We start from the raw sequence: 25,404 nt of genomic DNA on the forward strand, positions 1-25,404 counted from the left end.
GGCATTGTGCCGATTTGTGTTGTGGAAGTCTCACTACAGTCCAGTGATGAAATATGCGTGTCCTGGAAATAATCCTAGCAATAACAATCTCAACTATTTCAGTACCAGAATATCATAGAGATATGGATAGGCTCTTTTGACATGGCTAGAGTTTAAATGCAAACTCCAATATCCTGGCAGCAGGTTTTGCACCAACATGCATTGCTGATATTTCCTTCAAAAATTCCAACATCTAGTTTACAGTATAATTTATTAAGACACAATTACTGTTTTTAGGTACCTTCTTGTCATATCAGTTCTCTGTTTTTCTTTTGAATCAGTCCGTGCTTGTAGGTCAATTTTGTTCCCACTCTCGCTTTCATAATTCATTTGTCCAACAAGACCTCCGCCGGTAATCGCTCAGGCCTCTGGCGACTCACTGTGAAGCACGTGTTTTCAGCATTCCTTCATGGCAACTGCTCCATGCATGTATTCAAAAGGTGTTGCTCAGTTGCGCTGCTTCATCAAATGCCCATCTTATGGCTTCTCCACACTCTTACAATGGCCCTAACAGCTTGTTGTTATACAATGTTGGTGGAGATATTGAGTAACACAGGCACTGGCGTCCCACACAACACATGTCTGGGCGTTAGGTGTTGGCGTGGAGCAGTCTGGAGGCGGGAGTGTGTGGTCATTATCGTGTAATCAAATTCATGTGCCGTGCTATCACTATTTAACACCGCTGACTCACAGTGTGGCAAATCTTCTCAATTCTGTGCATTATATGTAATAAACATTTGAATGTGAGATTATAATGCCACCCACAGTCCACTGACCTACTCGTGAATTCAGTATGTACTTTTAATGAGCTCTTGCATTAAGAGTCTCATTTTTAATGCTCACTTCTAAACTCCCCTGGTGAAAAAAAGGTATACTTGCAGCCAGACTAATTATTAGTTTTCTCAATTGTGTTAATGATTAGTTAACTTGAAGTGTGCTATTTTGGAACCACTAATTTTGTACTACGTTGTATTTTAGTTGTAATTAAATTGTAGAAAGGCATAACATTAAGAACTTAAAGTAAACTTAGTATACTTTAAGTATGCCTGTGTATGGACTAATTGCATGCATTATTAGTGATATTAAAGTATACTTTATTTGTGTTACAAGTACATTACAAATTCCTTACGAGTGACTACGAAACAGCAATATACCATAAGTGTCTATTTGAGTAAAAAGTATATGCTCAGTAATACCTTTGGCTTATTCCAAATACTACAAATTGCAGTTGTCTTCAATAACAAAATGCACATTGATAAACAAATATTACTTAGCTATACTTTGTACAATATACTATTGTATACTATAATGTATTTTGGAAGTATACTTGCAATGTATTGATACAATTATCATTTTCACCATACAGTTAAAAATATACCTAAAATATATTTTAAATAAAGTGAAAATAAATACAGTTTAAAAAAATAAACAGATTTTCACTTCAAGTATATTTTTCTAAAATATATTTTTAGAAAATATTCTAAAGCACAAATATTTGAAAGTGTGTTAAAAGTTGTATTGTGAAAAATAGGTAAAAGCATGATGGTAATATACTTTTAATATATTTAAAGATAGTAAAACATTTTTTAGTGTATTTGCAATGAACTATTGAGAAAGGGAATATATTTCAAATATAATAAAGTAGACTTTTTTCACTTTCAAATGAGCAGCAAATGAAGACAAACCAAACATGCTTTTCATTAATATCTTTTGGAATGTCATTGACAATACAAATAAATGTGTAGCTAAGATATTGGCATGGCATTGTGCATATGATTAATCTGTCAGTGCGCTTGATGTGATTTAGAACAAATTGGATTATTTATCTTGCACGTGACCTTCTAAATGGCATGCATTAACCTCTAGTTCACTAAACTTTCACAAACTGTACTGTAGCACAATGGCACTGCCAAACAAAAATGAACTGCGGTTGGACGCTCTTCATGTTGAAGCAGCCAATTCTTAGACAAAATGAACAGCAAAGGGATACAAAATTTATGGTGCCTTTAATGTTGCAGATGCTCATATTTTCAGTCCCTTAGTATTTATATGCAAATCAAATAATGTTGGTGACACACATATGTATGAAATGAGCTTCACATTTAGAAAACATCTCAGGTTACCACTGTAACCTATGTTCCCATGAGAACAGGGAACGAGACACTGCGTCAGAACGCTATGGGGAACGCCTAGACGTGAACCGGTGTCTAAAACGCTTATCTAATCACGGCATAAAGTCAACCCCACATGCCACCAGGGAGACTGACCTGGTCTAATTGTATGACCTCGTCTTGCCAACAACCTCTCAGTTTCCAAAACAGAGTCTCTAACATATTTTGCCTCACTTGTGGAGGCATCCGATAGGGAGGACTGCAGATAGTGGCAGTGATCATTCACAGAACGGATCATAGATACAGGCATCCTGGAGAGTAGAACTCAGCATAGCGCTTTATAACCCTTGCGAACGAGGGGAGTAACTCTACTGGATCCTGGATCTACACAGTGCTTCAGGGCCCTGTGGAGGCTAGGCACTCTGAAAGGGAGCATAATAAAGGGAGTGCCTCCAGCTCTAAGGTTTACAATCCAACAGGCAGTGTACTCAGCAGAAGAGCTATCAACCCTTTAAAGCAAGGGGAGTAGAGTCCTACGCTACCAAAGTATCGGGGAGGCCTACTGTAAGGCCTAAAGCTTCGAATGTCACGGGCGTCAGGCCAGGCAATGCTTCAGCTCTAAGGGAGCATACTCAACCATCCCAAGTGGGAGGGAGCAACTGATCTTTCTCTACCTGTAAGGGAACAATGTGAATACAAACTAAATACTGTCATGTTTTATTTAAGTTATCCATATTTTACAAGTGGTTTACAGAGAGTAAGCACCGAATGAAATACCATTATGGAGCAATATGTGTTGTGCTTAAATGAAAGCATTATACATTATTAAACATGCATAAGCAAGACCATAATTCTTTGTATAAGCTGATACCCATTTCAGTTTGGTAACAGCAGAGATTTCATAAAAGCCTGAATAATACCCACCATTATTCAGAGTGGAGACTCGTGCCTAGAGAATATATTTGCAAATCTTGTTTTTATCAAGGTAAAGTGTCTCTTCACATTAACCATTGAGGCCACCGATTGAGACAAATAGGCTGAGTCACTGTTCAACTTAATTGTTGTGAAACTGTGCAGTGATTTATGTGTTCATGAGAGACTGAGTGAAGTATACCAGAGCTGCCATAAGATCTGTGGCTACTCTGTGCCTCTACAGATTTACAAATTGCTCTACAAATTTGCCCTGTTTTACAGTATAAATGTAAAAAAAATTCCTTCAAAACAATATTATATGATAGGTTACTATGATAATGTGCCAAAACAGGGCAGGCAAAGGAAGAGGAGCAGAGGATCTAACAAAACTAAACAAAACAAATAAGGTAATCAAATAAGAGAGGAAACAAATACAATAGCTTTATATCAAAACATAAAGAAAATACTTGCCAATGAACTACCGAGATCATTAAATACAAAAGTAAAGGAGAAACTAAAAACACGGGTGCTGATGATAAGTAACAAAGGGTTCGAAAAAAAAACCCGGAAAAAACTAAAAACTCTTTTTTTTTTATGCGTTTTGGTCGTTTATTTACACGACAACACCATTTTGGGGGCCTGAAAACGCAAAGTTCAAATTGCAGGTTTTTGAAAACAATACCATTATTGTCTCTGTGTAAGCTGTTGTGGATACGCCTGACCAGAGTCAAATATCGCCTTGTTTTAGTAGTAAATACTTCTTAGCATACTTTTAGTCATAATGGTGTCGACTTGTATTGTTTCCGTGTGCAAGAATTCAAAGAGTAAATGCTTAGCGGGAGTGAGTTCGTTTCGATTTCCAATGAAGGATCCAGCGCTTTGTAGGCAGCGGCTAAAGGCTGAAAAGGATCGTATACACACAGATAATTCCGCAACGGAACATCTGAAAAATCTCAGTGTTTGTAGTCAACAATTCAATCTGTATGAACACAGTGTTTTAGGTCAAAACAGAGGGGAAAAGCTGAAAGAAACTGCCACTCTGTCAGTTTTGTGCCCGAAGCACAGAACGTTTAGGTAAGAAACCTTTGGACTTTTGCAGACAAATTAATGTGAATTTATCTGTCCAGGTAACACAGAGAAAGAGAAAACATTGGTAGAATATCCTGTACCTTGTGTCAGAATGTTGTTTTGTGATCTAATTTATGATGTGATTTATGACCAGAATTTATGTCCACCTGTCACTCAAACTGACTGGTCAGTGGTCGTCAAATATGTTTTATGGGGGAATTTATGAGGGCTGTCATCATGATTAGCAGGCCAGTCGATGTCAATGGTTGTTTTTATGGTTAGATTTATTACTCAGTGTCTCAGATTGGCAGGTCATGAGTGTCAATGAGATATAGGGTCAATAGTTTTTTAGTTAGATATTTGGGTTTATTTATGGGGGTTATATCACACCCCAGATTGGCATTTTTATGACATTTGTTGAATCCAGGGTATCTGGCTCCTTGTCTGTTCTAAAACTGCTTGTGACCATATTTTCCTTTGATTGCTCGGGTGCTCAAGCAGGTTTGACACCTCAGTGTCCAAAATCATTGCTGTTCAATCTAAAATATTGTTGCTAGAGACCTGTACCCCAGGACTCTCTCCTATCTTATATCATGCTGAGTGAGGAAGGTGGCTATGTGTTTACCTTCCAGGAGAAGATCATGTTTGCATTTTAAGATCAATTCAAGATTCAAAATCAGTGATGAGACACCAGAGCCCGTAGTTTCTCTTCTATCTATTTCCTACTGTGATGTAGTTGACTTGTCTGATAGAATGTGTTTTAACATGTTTGTTAACAGTCTTGCTGCAGACGTTAGGTCTACAGATTAAAATGTTACATGCTTATTAAAAACTATTCAAACAATCTAATGTGTTTCATTTGAAAAATAAATCAGATAAATATGTCTTTATTATTCCTATAATTATTCTTTAAATTATTTACATCCATGTTCAAATGAACCATATAAATATCTTCTTGTCCACACATGCTATATACACAATTTTTTGTTTTATTTTAACATTTGTTAAACTGATCCTTAGACAGTGAAAAAAAAAACCTACACTTTAGACTTTCTAAGTAAAATAAAACACACATGTGGTTTTAAAATCTTTGAACATTTTATGCAGATCATGGTATCAATGTTTGCTTAATAGGTGATATAACGTTCTGTGTTCAAACGAGGTTGTGAATGAATTCATAGCACTGAACCTTGTGGGTATGATTTAACTATAATATCCATTTTCAACTTTATACTTTGAAGTGTATAATGGAATGTGTTATCATTCTGGTTTTTAAATATTTTTTCCCGCAGGCAGTCCGGAGGCCTGAGGTTTCGGTGTCTGATGTGAATCAAATTCATACTGAAAACGGATCTCCGCTCTGTAAGTTTAGTTCCCTGTTTTTATTGTTTGTTTATAACGATTTTATCACATTGTAAAAAGAGGGACTAAAATTAATGCATGATTTTAATAGAGTGTATGAGAAAGAACAGGAACCAGAAACACAGGTCCAGGCAAGAAGGCTGGGAGACAATTGAAAGTAAAGGCCAAATCGGTAATTGGTTCAGTCTATTTTTGGTTACTATGTATTTCTCTCATGTTGGTTGTTAAAAATTTAAATCACTCAAGTCAAGTCAAGTCACCTTTATTTATATAGGGCTTTTTAAAATACAGATTGTTTCAAATCAGCTTTATAGTGACAACAGGAAAATAATGCAACAAAGTTTGTTCCTGCTGTACAGCAGATCTAGAAAAAAATAGCGTCATAGTCCAGCTTAAAGGGATAGTTCACCCAAAAATCAAAATTAGCCCATGGTCTACTCACCCTCAAGTCATCCTAGGAGTATATGCCACTTGAACTTAACGCACTACGTAATGACGAACGTGTTTGCCCAGCCCTGTTTGTATGAACCACGAGAGGCGTCAACTGCCGTCATTTACATTGTGAGTCAAGTTTAAGTGTTACTGTTTGCGTAAGTGGATGCGTACGGCCGCCTGCGGGAAGCTAGTTATTTTAGTCGATAAAGTTTTAAATATGCATGTTTTTCTTATACAAACGCATCGCTTCACTTCAAAAGGCCTTTATTAACCCTCGGGCGGTCGGGGGTACAGTTCTCCTCTGGCCAATGAACGAACAGTGTCTGATTATGATTCAGGCAGCATTATAGGTCAGAAGTCAGATTGGATCGGAACATTCAGAATATTAATCCAGTTCCATCTGGTTGAAGATCGGAGTCATCACGCCAGTATGGAGATGAGTTTGTTGAGGATCAGTGCCGATGGCTGTCGTGTCGATGAGGCCTTCACATGGGAGAGTCTAGTTGACACAATCTCTGCTGACACTTCATGGATGCATTGTGGTCGTGTCTAGGCGCAGGTCCACCATCTGATCTGGATACGGCCCAGATCCGGCTGTATTCATCATGCATTGTGGTTGTGTCTACACAACTCATACACAATACACACCCTAGGACACATAAGGGATGCTGTTGGTGCCTTTCCGCCACCCACTGCATTTGCTGACGATATCTCTACCCGTGATGGATTTCATGTCCAATTACAAACACTCTGAGAGATACTGGATTTAAACACTCCTCTGACATGTTATACAGTAAAGACATGATCTAAAATATTGTTTTATCTTTTTGATTTTGCTGTTGTTAAACTTTTTGCGGCGTTAGCGTTTTGACACTTTCTTAGGTGTACGTTTTGTTTTCTTCTGAAAGAAAAAAACACTCCTCCGCATGCCTGGCAGCCTAGTTGTTCTTTTGCGAGTCATCAACATTAGTCCATACTCCTGATTATTCCACCATTATTCCTGATCCAAATTGTTGTAAAAGACCTCAATAATGTGTTGCTAACAACATCGCTTAGCATGTTTTTTTGCAGCTGATTTAATATGTGGTTTGGCTATGCTAAACGGTATGGTCATTCTAAAGAGACCACGAAAAAATTCCACCCAGCCTGATCCCTACATGACTCCCCCCCCGACATAACCGGGGAGTCCATTGCCAGCCTGACTCTAGTAATATGCGACATACCGCTTAGCATCCATTCTGTGTGTATTGAAATATACCATTTTCAATGTTTATTAAAATACACACTGTTTCACGGGCCTGAAGTGTAGTTTAGCACACACTTTCCTGTAACTAAAACGCACCTCTTTATTTTAATCTTCTTTCACTGGATGGTTATTTCAGTTATGGATGATTTATCAACTGGTGTGTAATTCGCTCTACAACTTCATTATTCTCGCTATCTATATGCACGCAACGTAGCAGAGGTGTGTGAGCTTCACCAACTGATTGATATTCTATATCTATATATAACGGCGGCTTCTACACGTTATATATACACATATACATATACATATATGTAACAGCTTTCCATTAAGCCGCTGTTTTATTGGTTATAGTAGTGAGCAAGTAATTAATGCGTATAAACTCCATTAACACAGATGTAAGATGCAAACAATGTCTTTTATTTCTTGAGCTCTAATTAATAAACGTTGCTTCCAATTAGCTTCTTGTGGTGTCTCATTCTTTGTTGTTCAAAGCATACTAATGTTAAATCCATACCTTGCAGATCAGCGCACGCATATTGTCCATATTCCATATGTCCTTGAACATAGCTTAACACGGTCAAAAAACTGTGTGCTTCCTGACTACCAATACACCTGTTGCCTAATTACACATGTGCTCCTAATATACCAATGTCAGAGCACACCCAATGGACAAATATATAATTACATTAAAATGGCTCCTAGAAACCGGCCCCTTAATTGCTCATGGCAGGAAGACATAGCAATTACAGAAAATATACATAAAACGAGCCATAACAATTAAAGCAACATATACAGAGATTTGGTCATAAATTCATGACATTATTAAACTTGTAATCACAGATTCATTGTCACCTCAATCATTTAACTCTAATAAAAGACAAAGCTTTCTAACAGGTCGTTCCAGAACACTACCTTTGGTTTTAATCTTTACAGTACGTACTAAACCTTTATCATATGGAAAAGTTTCATTTATCTCTATGGGGGATATAGTAGCTTTGCAATTCTTGTCATTGCCAGTAGTACCTTCCCTTTGAGACACGGCCAATTCAGAAGTTCTCTCAACGTGATCATCCAAGCAACTGCCAGTTTCAGTCTTTTCCACTCTGTAAATAAAGTAATACAGTAATTGATGGGATTTGGTGTACCTCGTAGGAAAATAGTTTCTGTATGATATCTTGGCTTTGATTCCGGATCTGAATTTTCCTTTAGCAAAGCAAAGTTCTCAATTGATTAAAAGGTTTCTTAAAAGAGCATCCAATGATTTTTTTAAATCCATTTCATTAGAATCAAACGACTCCTCTTCCTTGACCATTTGAACAACCACACCTGATTTTGTCAGAATGTTTCCATCAACTTCAACCAGTTCCTCAACCTGGTCTTGGACTGATCCTTCCTCCTTTTTCACCTTGAGTTCTTGTTCAGAAGCTTCTGACTCTATAAGTGATGCTTGGGCTGTTTCCTTGTCACTCAGGTGATCTTCCGGTGTATCTGATTCTTAACTGACTTGTCCAATATTTTTACAAGCCTCAGTTCCTCTGAACATCTCTTTCTTATCCGCCATGTTTGTATTGTAGTTGCGTTTAGATTGAATTCTAAACAATTCCTCAAGCCTTCCAATAGAAATCCTGTTGACTGTAACGGAAGGTGTGCCAGTATCATTCCTGCAGTCACTGATATTTCCAGAAGTTCCATTAACAACCCACCCCAATAGGGTTCTAATGGCATAGGGTCCAATACCATAGCTATTTATTACCTCCCATGGCTCCATTACCTGGGACGCATTGGCTCCAATGAGTAAATCAACATTAGCCTCAATGTGTGTAAGTTTTACTCTGTCCAGATATGGCCATTTGGATATTTCCTCCTGGGTAACAATTTTATCTGAGTTGACAGGCATTTTCTTCTGAGTATACACTTCCGGAAGGGAAAAGAAATTATCTTTGCTGATTCCACTTTTTTCCAAACCAGTTACCACATTACAAGATACAGACTGCTCTTGTCCCATAGTGCGCAGAAAAATGTTAACCCTTTTACCTCTGATGTTCAGTTCATCCATTAGCTGCTAGGAGCAAAATGTAGCTGAACTCCCAGGATCCAGAAAAGCATACGTTTGAATTATTTTGTCTCCATTGGCTGATTTTACTTGCACTGGAATGATTGACAGAAAACATTTTTCATTACCGGGCCCTGTATGTCCACAAGTATGTGCAGACACTAGGCTGCTCTTTTGCCCCTTGTCCTCCACAACTGGCTTGCGATGTATGTGCAACACTGAAGGATGTGTCTGACTACATAATTCACAGACAAGGCTGTCGTCACATTCCCTACTTATATGTCCAGACTTTAAACAGCTGAAACAAACTCCTGTTTCTTTTAAAAAGTCAAGCTTTTCTTGTTGTGACTTATTTTTAAAAATATCACACCTTTTTAAAACATGATTGTCTTGACAGAACAAGCAAGTTGTGTTATCATTGGTCTGGTATACGGAATGCTTTCTCAATTATGATGTTACATATCCCCTTGGAACTGAATTAACATTTGTAGCAAAACTGTTTCCCTTGAATAACCTGTTAACTGCACTTGGTTGCTTATCCTGAATGCATCCAAACACAGGATCTGATGCCATCTTTGCCTGTCGTTCGATGAAGTACACAATGTGTTAGAAATCTGCTCTACCTTGATTCAACTCCATTATCTCACAAGCTCTTTCTCTCTAACGTTCTCTCAATTTTAAAGGTAGCTTAATTACCACAGTTCTCGTATTACTAGGCATTTTGAGTTTTTGCTTATAAGATATATTATCAATGATGTTACAACATGCATGCAAAAACAATGAATATGCATGAAGACCTTGTGCATCCTCAGTCCTTAATGATGGCCAACTTAAAGCCTTTTCCATATATGCAGCTGCAATCTGTAATTCATCACCAAATTGCTCCTTCAGAAGTTTCTTAGCTAATAAATACCATACTTCTGGATCAAGATGTTGGCAACTTTGAACCAGTACTCTGGGTTGTCCTGTCGTGAATTGCTCCAGAAAATGCAAGCAGTCCCTTTTATTGCGAGTCCTTTCTTCAACACTGTGCTCAAAAGCTATAAATGAATGGCACACACAGAAGTGGATTACCATCAAAGATTGGAATCTCTCTTTTGGGAAGCGTTTGAGGTTGAATTTGATGTACCAGATAAGTTGTTAATTCCTCCTGCCTTTTCAGAATCTCATACAGGGGTTCACCTTGAGATGGAAGACAGTTCACAGCTTGAGATGTTGCCATGTTACCTCTGGAATGGTGAGCAAAAGAATGTGAGTCTTGTTGGTAAGTACTGCTTTCTTGACTGTTCAACACTCTTTTAGGCTGCATTACTGTTGATCGGTTTGTGATGTTACAGGAAGCAACAGCTGATTGTGTTGGAATGCTGCTGATAACTCTAGCTGTATCCATTGGTATTTCACTCATTGGCACATATTCAGTAACTTGTGGATTTAACGCCTTTGGTCTTGTGGAATGAAGAATTTCATTTCCTATCAGATCCCTTGAAGTGTGAGCCTTTGTTGGTCTTTTTCCTTTAGAATGTGAACTGCCAGTACGTGAACATTTGCTATGACTGTCGATTGTCCTCAAAACAACAATTTTTGCAGTGGATGCTGCAATTTCAGCATCTTATCCCAGTTGTTCCATTTTTTTTTTTAAATCCTCCTGCTGTCTTTCAATTACATTTATTTTTTAATGCAGTGGCACGTGCCACGAGTGTAGCTCTCTCTGCCTCTGCCTTTATGCATGCTGATAAAATGGAATAACTTTTGCTGTAGCTACAGTTACTAAATTCAGTGATAACCTTTGATACATTTGAAACACTGTCCCCGGGATCTAATTAACATCAACCCCTTCAGATATTACAGGTGTAGACAGCCATACATTCACATGTTCAGTAAACTCATTAATTGGAATCAGATTTGCCTTGAACCATATATCATGTATCTCAATTTCATTGTCAGGTAACACAGTCAACAAAGAATCATGCGTTTCCTTAGCCCCTAAACACAAATCATTGAAGTTTTCATACATATTTCGTACTTCAGAGTCATTTTCTTTGTTACTTTGCATCAACCTTTTAATAGTCTCGATCATTTTGTGTGCTTTGTTCAGCTTTGCCTTTCTCAGTTTTTGTAATGAATCAAGTCTTTCCACCAAAGCCTTTGCTGAGAGTTTAATTGTCCTTTTTTGCATTTCAGGCTCATTTTCATTACAAAGTTGTTTTGTCACAGCAGATTCCTCTGTGGCCAAACACTGACATCCATATTACACACAGTACTCAAAACCCATGCAGTACAAAGAATACATGTGTAACTTTTGGAAACCAATGTATTTAATTGACAGAGTCAGTGACCATTAAAACATTTGTTGTTGCAACAATACCTTTTAATCCGCTGCCGAACCAAGCGTTGTCCCAGTAACAAACAATCCAACAGGTACAGTAAATCGAGTACGAATCCGCGGGATCAGAGAAGTAAATCGAGTACGAATCCAACCGGAACTTTGAGGTGAATCCACTACGAATCCAACAGGAACAGTGAATCAGATATCCATGAAGCGAATCCTTGACGTGCTGAAGAACTCATGCTCAATTAAGCCTTCGTCTCTGAAGTGGCGTCCATGTGCAGTTTATGCTCACAGTCCATTGGAAGCAAGTTTATTTAATATGCTCACTGCTTAGTGAAACAACATTTTTTGACTTATTGTAACAGCTTACCATTAAGCCGCTGTGTTATTGGTAATAGGAGTGAGCAAGTAATTAACGCGTAAAAATTCCATGAACACAGATGTAAGATGCAAACAATGTCTTTTATTTATTGAGCTCTAATTAATAAACGTTGCTTCCAATTAGCTTCTTGTGGAGTCTCATTCTTTGCTGTTCAAAGCATACTAATGTTAAATCCATACCTTGCAGATACAGCGCACACATATTGTCCATATTCCATATGTCCTTGAACATGGCTTAACAGTCAAAAAACTGTGTGCTTCCCCACTACCAATACACCTGTTGCCTAATTACACATGTGCTCCTATACCAATGTCAGAGCAGCCCCAACGGACAAATATAAAATTACACTAAAATGGCTCCTACATGGATATATAATTTTTTCCTAGATAAACAGCTAACCGGCAACATATATTTTAATGCACCGTGACATAAAATCCGTCCATGAGATTGCTGAGGACAGTGGGCTTGAGAGCGCAGGCCTTGGGATGCTGGAGGGGTAAGGTCATTAGCGGTGGATCCGCCATCCTGGATATTAGTCTTGTGCGCTTGTATCACCTGTGTATCGTTATGTTTGCTATGTATATATCCTGTACACTCCCGTTTCAGTTCTTTGTTGATTCTCATTTATGTATTATGATAGATTGCTATTTCTCCTATGTTTCTCCTGGGATCTCCTGAGTGTTACATATTCTAAATAAAGATTCTTTATTTTGTTACCCCTGCATCTTGTTGTGCATGCTGCAAGCCAACCCCTGACATTAACACATCTGGATATATTAAACATATATTTATACATATGAAAATACTGTTGTTTATTTATATACATGAGTATATTATGTCATCCAACTCAAATCCCTTAATCTGTGCGATTTAGACTTGTTTGTGGCTGATGACGTGGCAGGATAGTCCGCATGAATGAGTTTTATCAACTGAAGTGAGCTTCTATAAATAACCCCTGCTCAGTATTTGTAAAGGGACTGTGGCGAACAGGACGGCCGAGGGACGTGAGAGAACGGCGCGAGGCCGGTGGTGCGATTGATAATGAGCAACACCTGTGAGCACACCGGTCTCGCATCTCTCACGGAGGAGCGGAAGCATAAAGGAGGAGCGACGACGTTGATGATCGAGAGAGGAACAGGCCTGTATTTTAGTTGAGTTTTGTTTTTTGTATTTGTGTATTTTATTTTAGCCAACAGTCGTCCGCGAGGGGCTGCTGGCCGTTATGTTTATTTTGGGTAAGCCAGCAGTCGTCCACGAGGGGCTGTTGGCGGTATTTTAGTTTGTTTGGTTTTATTTTAATAAAGTATATTTAAATGTTCGCCGGTTCCCGCCTCCTTCTTCCCTGAACATTGCTACACTGGTGCCGAAACCTGGGAAGAGGGAGGAACGCGCTGTCAGAGAGTCCTCGCCACTGTGGGGAATCCGCGGTGCCATCGAGCATGGTGCGCGAGTCGCCGCCGCTCGCCGTAGGCCGGAGCCTTCTGCCAGCTGGAGTGAGTTGCCGGTGGGACGGTTGAGCTCGCTGCCGGCCGCCTGGGTATTGGAGGGGCGGCTGCCATCCGGGAGGGAGAGGAGGATCGCCGCCGCTCGCCATGGGCCGGAGCCTGCTGCCGTCCACCAGCGAAGGGGAGGAGCAGGGAGCGGGGGACTCCTACCATCTGCCCAAGGCACCCAAGGAGCCGTCGCCGTCCACCGGGCGGCGGAGGAGCATCGAGCCGTCCACCGAGGGCTACCCAGCGTCACCGCCAGGCACCGCGGAGGAGATCGCCCAGCTGGTGGGGGACCAGATGGCAGCGCGTTGTGGGAACCGGACCAATTATTATTTTTTCCTCTCTCCCCTCTCTCGATCTGTCGCTCCTCATGCTTCCGTCTCCGTTTCCCTCGGCTTGTCGGTCCATACCCCCCAGGGATCGCCGCCGCCGGGGGGGAGTAGGCACAGGCTCGTGGGTACCCCCTGGCCTGTGAGGGGCGATGGGGGTATGTGGCGAACAGGACGGCCGAGGGACGTGAGAGAACGGCGCGAGGCCGGTGGTGCGATTGATAATGAGCAACACCTGTGAGCACACCGGTCTCGCATCTCTCACGGAGGAGCGGAAGCATAAAGGAGGAGCGACGACGTTGATGATCGAGAGAGGAACAGGCCTGTATTTTAGTTGAGTTTTGTTTTTTGTATTTGTGTTTTATTTTAGCCAGCAGTCGTCCGCGAGGGGCTGCTGGCCGTTATGTTTATTTTGGGTAAGCCAGCAGTCGTCCGCGAGGGGCTGCTGGCGGTATTTTAGTTTGTTTGGTTTTATTTAAATAAAGTGATAAACTGAAAATTATATTCAGTTTTACGTAATTTTTATATGTACTGACATTTTCTGATATTAACTTCTTTCTTTTTTTTAATTTAGATAAGGGGCAACTAATAGTAATTTAAAGAGTCTGGTACAAACTGTCATGATGTTGAAAGGCACACAACGTGATATAGTGTTTGATCTATTGCCTAACTGATGGTGAAAATCAATGGAGAGAGAGAGACAAAATAAAATTGTTGACTCCTAAACAGAGTTGCCAAATGTTCACATCTAACTCACAAACTTTGGAAGATTTTTGGCCTTTTTAGAGGGAACTCAGTTGGATGCATTTGTTGCGTAACTACTTTAAGCACAGTTATGAGTCACAAAGCAACCAAAAACATGTTGTGTCAAACTACGCTTGAAGTTATTCAATTGGATTCGGTTAAATTTCCTGCCTTTTTGAAAAAGAAGTGCATTTAAATTAATTTCATGCACACTTGTAGTGTACTTCAAATTTTAAAAGTATATTTTTCAGAACATGTACTTGCAGATAATATAATATAAATTGAATAAAAGCTCACTTGAGTGTACATAGACAGCACACTTTCATGACTATCAATCTTTCACACTTAAGACTTTTAAAAAGTGCACTTTGAAATGATATCCAAATAAAAGTTTGGTAACACTTTACTTAAAGCCTTTATGTACAATGCATTTTAAAAGTATTTTTAATGCAGAAATGATGCCTTGCAATGAACTTCATAATGCATTGTATGATCTCATGAATAATTTTAACCACAGTTATAATACATTATAATACTTATCTATTTATTCTTACACCTTTAGAAAGTACAATGCATTAAAACAATTATTCCAAAAAAGAGTCTTATAATATTATAATGCATTTATGAACCAACTTTACAATGGTTACAATTACTTATGAAAATATATAATCCTTTATAATGGAATACCTTTAAAATCCATTATACATAAAGGCTTTAAAATGTTACCAAAAGTTTTACTTTAAAGTGCATTTTAAATCATTATATTTTAATAATATTTTGCCGTGCTTTAAAGAAGTACACTTACTTTGATGTGTTGACTAACATACTAAAGCACATGCAAAGTACTTGATTATTTTTTTAACTATAGTGTTTTATCCAGTATTACATTTAAAGTTAATAAATTTTAAATGCACTAAACTGCAACTTCATCAAATGTGTAATTACACATATATTTAAAAACATGACATACAAGTTTCAATAGAAATTACATTCATGTATATTTTAGTTGCCCATAAATGCTTGTCAGAACATGTAGTACAAACCATATTAGACAACAGAAGCAATTGTGAAATTGCATGTGAATATGTATTTAAGTCCTACTTACGTGGGTCAAAAGAGCAAAAACAAATTGCATTTAATACAAATTTAAACTATAATACATTTTCATTTAATTCTTAATTCTTTTAAACAATGTTATTTCCAAAGTATTTTTACAAGACTGCAAAAGTGTACTTCTTTTATACAAGGGTGGCAGCCTGAGTATCAAAGAGTCAGTGCATACAAAAAAAAAACCTTTAAGTACTGGTATCCTGTGAGTGTAAAACTTCTGAAGGGAATTGAGGCAGCCACCTGGGAAGACATGAGCACGGAGGGATAACAACCGTGGAGCTTCAGCGCTCTTGTCCCGCTCTGTTGCTCTGCAGATTGAGTATGACAGATTGCTCGCCCCCGACGTTGCTGCTGCAATGATGACTATAAAGCACTTTTCGGTTTAATGTGGTGCTCACAGTTACATGTAAACAGCACCTGGCAGGCTCTGTGAAAGAAGGCGGGCTGATTATGTAATCTGGTCATTTGTCAAACAAAAACACCAGAGCTAGTGCTGTGGGTCAGATGAAAGAAAAAGCCTCAATGGTCAAAGCGAGGCACATTCAGCTAGTCACACATGGCATGGGCACCTGTACCAGTCCACATCTGCCACTGGCAAATCCATCAGCGCATTACTAGATCTGCTCTAACGTCTTGTAATTCTACGGCATTTGTCTGCAAACTCACCATCAGTTAATCTTCTTTGGGATGTAAGGTGCACTCTGACATGAAGAATGAATTGCGTTAGAGTTGCGTAAGAATGAGAGAATTGTTTATTGCACTGTCTGCATTGTTTAAACAAGGCATTGATAATGATAAGAAATGTATATATATCAAATCAGCATATTTGAATGATTTTTGAAGGATCGTGTGACATTGAAGACTGGAGTAATGTTATTAAAAATTCTATTTTGATTGCTGGAATAAATAACATATTAAATGTATTTAAATAGAAAATAATTATTTTCAATTGTAATAATATTTCAATATCGCTTTATTTTTACTGTAGAAGTAAATGTAGCCAAAATGTTGAAATCCAAATTATTGAAAATGACAAAAGTGAGACTGAACAATACACTTACATGTACTTACATTGTACTTATATAAGAAAGTACTGGTTAATATAATATAAGGTAACTGCATGGGTTAAGGTTAGGTTTAGGAGTAGGAGTAGGTACAGGTTTAGTACCTAGTTATTATTACCCAGTTATTGTATTTACTAAAATAAGAACAAAGTATGTAGATGGGGAACAGCACTATAAAATAAAGTGCTACCCTTAGTTCTGTCTGTTCATTGTTACTTGTCGTTTGCGTTTAACGTGGTTGTGTATTATATCTCCTAAGATTTCCTGTTCCAGTTGGATTTATTGATTAATGACTGTTTTGTTGTGTTTACTGAGTCGTGTCATTATTGGTTCAACCCGTTTGCTTACAAATGAAAGATATACATATATAAATCTGCCATAATTTGGAGTATGAGGTGATGGAACGCATGTCTAATCCCTCTCCTGGAGAGCAATCTTCCAGTAGAGTTTAGCGCAATTAAACACACCTGAACCAGTTACCCAGTTATCAGTAGCTGTGTCTTATAATTAAAGTTATATTGAACTGTTTGAAAACTGAACATGAATTAAACAGAACATAAACATGAAAAGAATATGTTCACTTTGGTCCATTTATGTACATAATAAAGTGTGTCCTAACCTCTGGACAGTTGCCTTAAGTAAGGCATCCAACCCGAGGGACTGCGAAGCTGGCAGTGAACCACTCGGCTCGGATCTCAGAGACGGGATATCCTGGAGAGTATGAGTCAGCATAGTGCTTTCCAACCCTTGGTAGCGAGGGCAGTTTCTCTACTCGATCCACGGATCAACCCAGTGTCTGTGTTTCAAAACACTGAGGAGGCCTGTGAAGGCCTAAGGGCTGATCTAACTGGGAGATCTCACGAGAGGCCTACGACCGTCTGACCAGACTCAGGAGGCCGCATGCTCATAGTGACCCTCGGTGAGCGGAGCACACGGTCCGCCTGGTAGGCAAACCAGGCTGTAGACAGGAAAAGTTCCAGAAGGGAACTTAGCAGATAATGAACACTTTAGCGAGCCAGGGTGCAAGCTTGCCTGCAGCAGCTGCCTACTACCTGAGGCTACCTGAAACTGATAGCAAGAGGCCACAAGCTTCATAAACCCAGCACCATAGGGAACCATTCACAGGGAGGCCTGGAGGGGCCTACTACCTGATAACCACAACCTGTGGGAACTCACCTTCAGGGAGGCCTGGTGAGGCCTACTACCTGACCGTACTCACTCAAGGAGGCCTGGAGGAGCCTACTACCCGATAACCACAATGTGTGGGAACTCACCTTCAGGGAGGCCTGGTGAGGCCTACTACCTGACAGCCAAAATATTTGGGAGCTCAGATCCAGGGATGCCCAGAGAGGCCTACTACCTGTCAGCCACAATATTTGGGAGCTCACATTCTGGGAGGCCCAGAGAGTCCTACTACCTGATAGCCAACGTAAGTGGGAATTCGCCTTCAGGGCTGCCGGGTGAGGCCTACTGGCTGATAACCATCTTAAGTGGGAATTCACCTTCAGGGAGGCCTGAATGGCCTACTACCTGATAACCACTGGTAGCTATGAGCCCTGAGTCCGGGTGATAGTACAAGGTGCTAAGGTCAGCCAGCTGGGGGCTCGCCTATCAAGGAGGCCTGGTCGGGCCTACTAGCTGATAGTAAGTCATATTCTGCTATAACATACACTGTTGGGAACCATACTACACAAGCATATTTTACTATTGGGATTTCCGTAGCGCTAAAGAGTATGTCCTACAATATTGGGACTCACCTCCGAGGAGGCCTGTTTAAGGCCTACTACCCATCAGTGAGTCATCTGCCCGAAACACCAAGGCCAACCACGTAAAGTGAGCTGGCCTACAGCGCCCTCTCGGGGGCTGTCCAATCAAGGAGGCCTGGTAAGGCCTACTACCTAATGGCACAGCCTTCGTTGGCAGATGAGCTGTTTACACAGCATCTACAGCATCCTGGTGCCTAATCACATTGCCCATGGCACTGTACTCTGCAAGAAAGCTAGCACCCTTAAAACAAGGGGAGTACAACATACGCCACTCTGCCTCAACGGAGGCCCCAGCTAGTCAGGGGCCTACCATCTATGCATAGGCGTCAGCTCAGGGCAATGCTCTGGGTTCAGGGTAACTTACTTCGACCAAAGAAGAAGTGAAGGCTTACTTCATACTCGACCCGAGCCATAGTGGTGCGAGGTAGGATAAAACAGAACTGGGAGTGAAGTGCTCAGACCTACCCTGTATCACAGGGGAATACTCACACCTCACCCTGAGGTTACCAGGGTGCCAGCAGCTCTAGGGGTGACAGAAATGTATCTGTGCCCCAACCTAGGGGAGTGGGGCTTGAAGGAAAGCCAACCACCTACAACCCAGCGCTCGAGCTAGCTCAGCGAGGTGAGTGAAGCCTATACTGGCGACCTAAATCCGTAGGCCAGTTCTGCACGGCAGGGTCGGGCAGGAGAACCAGTCTTCTTCGTGAAGCGAAAGACGGCCTAACCCTGCTCAATAAAGACATATATATATATATATATATATATATATATATATATATATATATATATATATATATATATATATATATAGTATATATATCACGGAGGTCTGTTTGAGGCCTACCATGTCCTTATAAACCATCCTCTGCACCACGCTGCATTACTCTAGTCACCCCAGAATGCAGAGAAGGGGGCGGGCCTTAGCCTAACGACTCCCAAGGGAGGAGGCTGTTGTACAGGGATGCCAGAAACCTATATTCACAAAGTGAAGGGTCTGAGGAAGAAATGCTAATTTTAGCAGAACGCCTCCATTATCCCTGGCACAGCCTAGGCCAGCTACAGAGGCGGCCCTGGTGAGGGCCAGCCTGTAAGCAGAGCCGGACAGTAGCGGAGTACATTTACTTGAGTACAGTACTTAAGTACAATTTTGAGGGATCTGTACTTTACTCGAGTATCATTTTTGGGGAGTACTCATAACTTTACTCTATTAAGGCAAATATTGTACTCTTTACTCCGCTACATTTCAATCCATAACCATGAGTACCCGTTTCTACTTCTAAAAAAAAAAAGGAAAAAAGAAAAATCTCGGAAACTCTCAATTTGTTGTTTCCTTCTCAAACGTGATTGGATTGTGCAGGGGCCACTGATTGGGACAGTCTATCAGCAATCACCTTCAACTTTCCAAGTCAACTCCATGGTCAGATTTAGATAAGACACGAAACCATGGACGAAACAATGGATGAAGACGCAGCAGGTCCATCCCGAGAATTTGTCAACCCGTGGTGGCCCCACCTCGCCAGACTATTTAAATTTTCTGAAATTTTCTTAAATGTTAAATAAAGCAACATGGTAAAAAAATGAAAATGACTTGATTTTACTTTCAATTCCTTTTACATTCTCCAAGGTATTAACATTCACATTTTTCATAACTACATATAGGATGTTTCTCTAAGTAAATGTAAGCACTGTGGCAGTAGTAATGCAATATTTAGATAATGTACTCTTGTACTCTTGATACTCAAGTACTTTTAAAAACAAGTACTTCAGTACTTTTACTTAAGTAGACATCTGACTGTAGTACTTTTACTTGTACTTGAGTAAAATTTAGCAAGGGGTATCTGTACTTTTACTGAAGTAATGAAGCTGTGTACTCTGTCTGCCTCTGCCTGTAAGCATAGATCTATCTGAGGGCTCGGAGGAGCCACAGCCTACAAAAGAATATAGTCTGTATTATTCATACAAAGGGCTGCAGAATCGCTCAGCCTAATGAAAACTCAAACAGAGCTCAAGGGGCGAAGTACTCAGAGAAGTCAAAACGGTCCCATGGGCTGGACATAAGATCTATCTGAAGCTCTAGCGTCAGTCAACACTCTGAGTAAAAAAGTCTATAAGAGAGAGACCAACTACTCTACCCTGAGGTGGCTAGCAGCCCGAAGGCTAACAAAGTTACCGTTCTGCCACCTAACGGGGAACTTCAGGGCCCTGATAATCCAATAAAATTCTCTTACCTTATTACCTTGACATGATCCCATAACTCTATACAGAGAACGAGGTCTGTAAAGAGAAACATAATATTTTTTAATCACAAAAAAATACTCTTTGAAAAGACCAGCAGCTCACCTGCGGCGTGCGAAGTGAAGACTCGCCAGATAGTTCTTTACGAACCTGGGATCCGCCACTTTACATGCCTGAAAGGGGCGTTTCCACTAACCAAGCCCAGGTGGGCCATCAGAACGTAGTTCTCATCGTAGGCCCATCCCCAGGCCTGATGTAATGAACACCTGGGGGTCAGAAGAGAGAGGGCAGATTTCATGATCCTACGGGGAGGTTATCCATTACCGACACTGTGTGCGTTTGTGATGGATAACCTCTCTCAAATCTCTTCTGTTGCGGGATTCACGCCTCCTCTGCGACCTGCTCCTAGAGGGAGGGGGGGCACGAGAGGCGACACTGGTTCGCTGGCCCTGCCTACGGTCCTCAGACCGGTGGCATCGACACATACCCATGCTCTCCGATCCCCTCAACATCAGCGAAACTGGCCCGCTGATGTTGGTGAATACGGGCAGAGTATGGGTTATTCCATTCCTTCTCAATCTCCATGTGAAGATCAGGAAGGAATGGAAGGCTCACCTGAGCTGGTGGTGTATGGCCGGGGAGAAACCGATCATCAAGCCTACCGCGAGCGGTCTATCCTCTAGCGCGCTGCCAAGGCAACTGCAGCCTGCCAGCAGCGCACTCCATAACATCCACCAGCTCTGCATACACAGGGCAGGATGTCTGAAGGGGTTCAGGATCTACCTGATCATAAACCTCCTCAACCATCTCCTGCACGTCCTGAAGAGCCGCAACTGCAGGAACAGTCGGTGAGTAATGTTCCCCATCAAACTGCAGTTCTCCCTCGTCAGCCGTCGAATCATCTGAGAGGTTTACAGCCCTCTCGAGGCGATCGACGAGCTCCATCTGGGAACCCCATGATGTAAGTCGCCGCTCGGCCTCGGCACGAGCAGGACTTGCACCATGAGGACCAGACGCTGAGCCCCCTTCACTCGAGAAGAGGGCCAGACGAGAGCGGAGCGTTTTAAGAGAAAAACACTCGCAACTCGCACAGAGGGCCCCCTCGAGAACCTCCCGTGCGTGCTCTTCTCCCAGGCAAAAAAACGCACAGCTCGTGTGTGTCAGCCGGTGTCAGAAACCTCGGACACGGGTCGGCACACTTACGAAAACAATCTGCCTTTGCTGTGCGTTTCCTACTCTTACCTTTTTGACGTAACTTTGAGTAGAGTTTCACATAAACAGTCCCTGAAGACGATGAGATGATTTGTCATGTTTCCAAGGCGCCCTTATATACTTCCAGGTCGCACGTTAATCATTCATGCTAATGATTCACTGGCTGTCGCCGGTTAATATGACTGATGTGATTTGATAGTGATTTCAGACACCTGTCACGCCTGAGGGGTTCCCCATAGCGTCGATGACGTATTGTTGAGTTCCCTTCGAAAGGGAACTCTGCAGGAAAGTGGCCCTTCAGAAACAAGTTTTGACACCCCTGTGTTAGATGTAATGGGCTTTAGAGTCATGCATACGTGTTTATAATGGATATAGTCTACATAAAGGCTTTATGGTTTGGTCTGTTGATTTGCTATATTGACAAGTGTTTGTGAGCCTTAAAGCCATTAATTATCAGAACTATTTTAAAATATCAGTTGGATATCATCTGTATACAGGAGCATAATTATCAACAAATATATACAAACTGCAGCAATCTTTTATTGTTTTGACAAATATTGATTTGCATATCAGTCTCCTTGAAAAAATTCCCTCACGGGCACCACTGGTGTCACTGCCGATGTATGAAAAGAGCTGGCAGATATTTTCCTTTTGTGTTCCATTGAAAAAGGTGTGTAAACAATAGCAGAATTTCAAATTTCTGAACTATTCCTAGTTGGAATATGACTGGTATGTGAATAAGTGTTTTGTGCTGAACCGCACTCTGAAGTGCAACAACTGTTCAGTGAAATTGCTCCTAAGTTTCATCACATATAAGACCAAAAGAAGTGTCAAACTCTGTTCACTTTGGTTCAGACTAAAAGGCACCAAAAATGTTGAAAGGCAACAACGCCTCCATTGTGGGTCATTGCGTCTGTGAAGATTGCCCCATCGGCCCAAACTGTTTGCCAAGAATCTTCAGAGTTGTGCTGAACCAATTGGTTACTGTTTTCCAGTCCTGCTGTGGTGTTGTCAACACTCTCTAAATCTACTCATCGTCTTTCATCATTCAGGCCCAGAGCCGCAGAATGCCTGCAGCGCTTTGCCTTGCAGACAGGGTTCAGACTCTCTCTTTTTTTTCTGCAGGATGTGTCACTCACAGGCAGCCGGAATACAGATCCAGCACCTCAGAGCTGAGGGAGTCTGACTGCAGGATCAATGAGAGCATGAATCTTCTCTACCGGCTCCAACATATTCAACATATTCTCACTGAGCCTGAATAGGTTTTACGGTGAATCTGTAATGCCAAATTTGAGCTATAGGGGCTAAGGACACACTGGAGTAATAGTCACATTTAATTCGATTTTTCTCTAAGCCACTCAACGCATCACTTTCCTAAACATTGCAATTTTATTAATCTTAATTTCTCACAACTTATGTGCTTTTGCTGGGCAAGTCAGTGTGAACTGCGGAGCTAATAGTGCTATGAATGTGCGCCGTGCTAGGAAGATCAATAGACAATGTTGGGATTTTTATTAAATAATACAATAACTTTCGGTTTGTTTTTGACCAGACCCTATCATATGCCCCCAGAACACTTGGAAATTCCACTCATGTTTAGTACATGTGTTAACTCAAAGATTCGTAGAAAAAAACAAAAAAAAAATTGGAGGCCAATGATCTGCATGCAAAGTCCTTGAAATCCATTTTGCAGTTAGCATATAGCACCAATTTTTGGATTTGTGGACGAACAGCAAAGGAAGCTGACCCCAGGGCTCTGTGGTCTATTCTGTGTTAAGGTAAGGCATGTTATCCCCAATTATGTGTTGTGGCTGGGTTGTTATAGGTCTGTGTGACTCTCGATGTCTTATGCCTAATTGAAAGGAGGAATTATGGTATCCTTCTATAGACTGATGAGTAATTTAACCATTGTTCATGTGAACTTAAAGACAGCCTATTTATAGACTATTTGTGGGTGGCTGTTTGCTGTTTGACCTATATATTCGTGTCGATAAAGTATAATAGATCCATTATCTGCTATATAGCAGTGGTGGGCCGTCAGGGCAAGCAAGGCCTTCTCTCCTGGCCTAAACACAATCAGAATCACTGACTTGCACTTTAATATATTTTTCCATGAATGAGTATTAAATTATTCCCAATAGTTCAATCTCTTAATTTCATAGCTTTTCTCTTGGTTGCGCTGCTTCCAGTAGTGTATGTTTATGTTAGAGCTTTTATCCAATCATATTTCAGCCATCGTGTTGTCAGGGTCAAATAAATCTGTCTTGAGGCCTTCAGAATCAATAGTGCAGGCGCCTGTAGCTTAAAATTAATGGTAATGAAACTGTTGCTTTAACCAATCAGATAATCAGTCAGATTTAATCAGCCAATCAGATTTCGATTTGACTGCACCGGGGCCATCTAGCAGGCATATAACAACGTCGGCTTTTATACGTTCTTTGATTGGATGTTCAGAGTGCGTACTAGTCTATGACTATTACTGGTAGTCAGCATCCGCATGTGTAGCGAACTGCGTAAACTAAAATATATTCCTGTATATTTCATAGTTTTTCAACCCACAAATTAATGTTTCTTTCCCTCCTCGACCCCCAGCAGGTTCAAACCTACCAGAAAAAATCCCTTATTCAGCCTTATCGAGTCATGGAACTCTAACATTAGTCAGTTCTGTTTTTATCCGTACAGATCGAAAAATGTATGCCACGAATGATTTTGAAGGCAAAAGTCCTGCTGATCTCGTTGATTTCATTCAAAACTCTGTGTGAGAGCATCGGGCAGCTGACTGTACACATCGTCATGTTTTGCGGTGACTGTCCCTGTGTCCACTGCTTCTGTCGAGCAGACACTCTCAGACCTAAAGCCAAGTAAAACTTATGCTAGAAATATGACGGGACTCGACTTTTCAGCGATAGAAAATACTTATTGTTGGAACTGAAACGCACAGATAACCTGTACAACAGAGTAATTCAAGTCTTTGTCACGGGTGACAAAAACGCTTAGCGAGCGGAATCCCCTTGATGAGTCACGAGTTTCCCGAGGGAACGATTTGTGTGTGACACATCCCACTCTGGTTCCGGGTGTGGCAGAATCATTGCCCGGCCTGATTAGCGCTAATGCACTACAGGTACGAGAGAGAGAGAGAGGAGCGGCGTTTACACGAGCTGTTTGCTTCATAAGCCATAGATAAAAGGGCTATTGGGAGAGCGTTGTGGAGGTTGGTCTGTTGTTGGTCCCGTGCTGGTCTCGTGCTGTTCTGTGTTCTGTGGTTCTGGGTTTCTCGGAGCAGTGGTGGGCACAAGCTTATTCTGGGAAGTTGCCTGGGTGTGGAAGCTGCCCATTGAAGTCTGCTGGATTGGCGTTCGTCTGTGGGAATCTGCTGGACTGAGTTCTCAATTGAATCTGCGCTGCGAAGGGAGAGAGAGAAAGATAAGTGAATTGGTTTCATCTTACGAATATTCTAAAAGCTCAAGGAGGATGCAGTGAATGTAAATCCGACTGTTGGAGAAGCTATGTGTTTCAG

Source organism: Siphateles boraxobius, unplaced genomic scaffold, assembly GCF_051911475.1.
Source record: "Siphateles boraxobius isolate OS27281-9 unplaced genomic scaffold, OSU_SipBor_1 66, whole genome shotgun sequence".
Classification (NCBI taxonomy): domain Eukaryota; kingdom Metazoa; phylum Chordata; class Actinopteri; order Cypriniformes; family Leuciscidae; genus Siphateles; species Siphateles boraxobius.